The following is a 4,223-nucleotide window of genomic DNA, read 5'->3' as shown; positions in this document are numbered from 1 at the left end:
GGCGGTAAGCTTATTGCACACCGATCGGGCGTTCAGGAGTGCGCATGAAACTGGGGGGGAGATTTTAGGGAGCAGGGGGACAGATACTAAGTTGCGGCAGGACGTGGAGGCGGGAGGGTGTTGTGCGGGTGAGGGAGGTGGTGGAGGGCCAGGATTCGGAGAGATGTCCCCCGCGGTTAGGAGGAGGAGAAGGGTGAGAAAGGTGGCGTGGGAGCTTCTCAGCCTTTTGGCTAAGATCAAGTGTAGTATCTGTTCTTATCAGTGTCCAGTGGGGGTGCTCCCGGCCATTCTAGCTTTGCGGGGATGGCTGTTGTATAGTACCCTCACTGGTATGATGGGGGTCTGGAAGGCCAGTACCGGGGGGGACAGAAACCGGGGAGCATCACGAGTTAAGCTGGGGCCCTGGGAGTAATTCCCCGGAGAAAACTGGAAGGACCCAGTACCTCCTGATTTGGACGGATCTACCTTGTCTGGCCAGGGGCTGGGAAGGCAGAGAGTCTGCAAACACAGTGCCCCCTGAGTAGTCGCCTCAGGGGTGCTCTGAGTAGCACTTGGGTGTGGGACCCCACGTTGCGAAAGCGCACATGGTCACTGAGTTTAAACACTTTTTGCACTGCGCCTCTAGGACCGGGCCTTTTGGCCAAGTTCTGGGCAATTTTTTTTGCTACAGGCCTCAGGGCCTGGTCAGTGCACAATTTGGCACGACCACTTTATTGTTTGTATAGATTTATTTAATTATTTATTTAATTTATTTATTCACTCCCACGTTTGTCACTTTTTACTTATGTGTGTGTTTTCTTCACATGATGGAGGGTGTGGGTCCTCGGGCCTGCCCTGAAGTCTAGGGGGAGGATGTGTGGCCTTTTGGTTCCTTCCTCCCCTGATCCCTAGGGGGTTTTCTCTTCAGGAGAGCCCCCTGACCAAGTCCTGGATGTCCGGCTTCGGCTGGACATAAGGAACGGTGGTCCACCAGGCCTCTTGGCCAGGAGGACCAAATGGGAACCTTGTCCCCGTCAGGAGCTTCGTGCCCCGGGGGATCAGGGTAGTGGTCCAACCCCTTCGGGGGTAGGACAAAGCACACCCCTAAGTGCACTTTTTGTGTGGTGTTTTTGCACTTGCACTTTTTTGTGAAACACTTACGGGTTTTTCGTTGTAGTTTGCACGTTTGCGGACTTAAAAAAAATAAATAAATAAGCAGTCACTTCTCAGCCATTTGGCTAAAAACGTGTAATATCTGTTCTTATCAGTGTCCAGTAGGGGTGCACTGCCATCATTCTTGCTTTCAGGTGAGGATGGCTGGCTGTATAGTACCCCTGTTGGTATGATGGGGGCTCTAAAGGTTAGTACAGGCTGGAAGAGAAACCACAGGCTGTTGGGGCCCGGGAGTAATTCCCCCAGGAAAACTGGAGGGGCCCAGTTCCTCCTGATTTGAATGGATCTACCTTGTCTGGCCAGGGGCCAAGAGTCCGCGGAGTAGTGCTCCCTGAGAATGGTCTCCTCAGGGGTGCTCTTAGTAGCACATGGGGGTGGGATCCCAAGTGTGAAAAGTGCACATGGTCACTCTTCTAAACACTTTTTCTGCACTGTGCCTTTTAGGGCTAGGCCTTTTGGCTAAGTCCAGGGCAATTTTTTTGCTACAGGCCTCATGACCTAGCCAGTGCACAATTGCAAAGCCACTTATTTATTTTATTTATTTTTCTCCCACTGTCTTGTCACTTTTCACTTATGTGCTGTCAGTTAACTCCTGAGATGTTAGATAGATTCACCCACTCTATCTGTTTTGTTTACCCTAAAAAGTGAAAGTGAAGGAAAATCACAAATTATATGTGTCACAAGAATATGAATAAAGGGGAAATCTTCTAATGGGGCATTAGTTCTGGTGCCCTGGTGACTGCTCAATTTGAAGGGATTTCCTTTTACTTCATGTTTTAGCTATGGGACAGGAAGTAAAGGTAAATCTACCCAATATGGACACAGATGGCAAAAAAAACTGACAGGGGTTGAAACCCTCCCTTATTCTATCCAAAATTAAAAAATGTTTTGCCTTTAGCTCTACTTGAATGTCAATTATGTCATACAGCGATGTAGATTATTGTGGCATTGTAGAAACATCACCACCCTTTGTTGAGAGGCCCCACAATCTGTCCCTTAAAAGTGATGTGGGAGTTTTGCTTAGGTGTGACATTATTTGAAATGAAATGCAAACAAGATCAATGTCAATAATGTCATCCAACAGTGTAGATACTCACGACAGCATGGTAACAATGTCAAGCAGTGAGATCAGTTGCAGGTCATCATGACTGATGAGGATCTACATCAATGGACATGACTGAAGCTGGATTCACTTTCAAGGACACTGTTTATATAATTTTCAGTGAAAGGACTTTGTCATGGAGTCTGTGTTTTATTAAATGTTTTTATTTTTGAAGGGAAGAAAAAAAGAGAATTCGCATACCCTGTATTCATTAATTTAGAGAAGCAAATATATGGGGACTCCCTTATTATCAAAGGTGCTTCCAGGTTCTGATACGTGTCGCCTGTAAACCCCAACATCTATTTTGAGGGACATGATGTGAGGCTAAGACCCTTCTCCTCTCAACACAAGTTGAGTTGTCTTGCAAGGTACCCTCTCCTCTCAGCATTGAAGATATGTGACCTGGTATGGTTCAGAATGACATAGTGTTAATTTTAAAGGGCAGCATGCACTAAAAAAAAAAAAGAAAAATAATTTTTCCTCTAAAAGTCATACCAGGCCCTTATCTAGGCATGCAACGCGAGTGGCCAGGATACTGTTTTTATTATGGAAACTTTTTGTTTTTATTTACTTGCTCCTCGTACACAGCATGATCAGTGTTGTGACACCATGGTTCACTAATAGGGATAAGATTCATGTCTGGGTTTCAGTTAAGTTCAACACAAACTTTGTATGTCTGTATTTGTATGGGAAAATGGCAAACTGTTGAGTTTGTTCACCAGTGAACCAAAACTCAATCACCATAATGCACTTCATGAATTGTAAACCTTGAACTATGTCACTGTCAGATGACATATGGGCAGTACTGGGGGTTTATAAGTGTACAAGACCTCACCATACAAAGATCAGCTCTCCCATCAGTGTTTGTGAGTGTGTATTGAATGAGACAGGGACAGCTGACAGTGACGTCAGGGAGAAATAGTTACTGTTGTATAGTGCCACATACAGAGCTATACAGTGTAATTTAATGAAGATATAATTTATTTGTATTTCTATATCATCTTGATAGGGTCTGTGAAAGGGTCCATATTATTTTTTTGGTGGGGGGGGTGGGGGTGAGCAAAAGTTGTTGCTGACATAGATACTATTGAGATTCAGCTTACTGCAAAACTCACTATATATATATATATATATATATATATATATATATATATATATATATATATATATACACACACACACACACACACACACACACTATATTGGCAAAAGTATTGGGACGCCTGCCTTTACACGCACATGAACTTTAATGGCATCCCAGTCTTAGTCCATTAGTTTCAATATTGAGTTGGCCTTCCCTTTGCAGCTATACCAGTTTCAACTCTTCTGGGAAGGCTGTCCACAAGGTTTAGAAGTGTGTCTATGGGAATGTTTGACAATTTTTCCATAAGCGCATTTGTGAGGTCAAGCACTGATGTGGGATGAGAAGGCCTGGCTAGCAGTCTTCACTCTAATTCATCCCAAAAGTGTTCTATTGGGTTGAGGTCAGGACTCTGTGCAGGCCAGTCAAGTTCATCCACCCCAAGCTCGCTCATCCATATCTTTATGGACCTTGCTTTGTGCACTGGGTCGCAGTCATGTTGGAACAGGAAGGGGCCATCCCCAAACTGTTCCCACAAATTTGGAAGCATGAAATTATCCAAAATGTCTTGGTATGCTGACACCTTAAGCATTCCCTTCACTGGAACTAAGGAACCAAGCCCAACTCCTGAAAAACAAACCCATGCCATAATCACCCCTGTACCAAACTTTACACTTGGCACAATGCAGTTAGGAAAGTACCATTCTCCTGGCATCTGCCAAACCCAGACACATCCATTGGATTTCCAAACAGGGAGGCGTGATTCGTCACTCCAGAGAACACGTCTCCAGTGCTCTAGAGTCCAGTGGCAGTGTGCTTTACACCACTGCATCCGACACTTTGTGTTGCATTTGGTGATGTAAGGCTTGGATGCAGCTGCTGGAAACC

General features: G+C 45.0%; 1 pseudogene; it reads left to right on the top strand.

Moving 5' to 3' along the window:
• The first annotated feature begins 210 nt into the window (after nucleotides 1-210).
• LOC149469256 (U2 spliceosomal RNA) lies at nucleotides 211-326 on the top strand (annotated as a pseudogene).
• Nucleotides 327-4,223: the final 3,897 nt, after the last annotated feature.

This window comes from Staurois parvus, unplaced genomic scaffold, assembly GCF_062004578.1.
Source record: "Staurois parvus isolate SC_StPar_1 unplaced genomic scaffold, SC_StPar_1.0 ptg000078l, whole genome shotgun sequence".
Taxonomy (NCBI): Eukaryota; Metazoa; Chordata; class Amphibia; order Anura; family Ranidae; genus Staurois; species Staurois parvus.
Note: the sequence above shows the minus strand (reverse complement) of the source record. Positions and strands in the feature narration are given on the sequence as shown.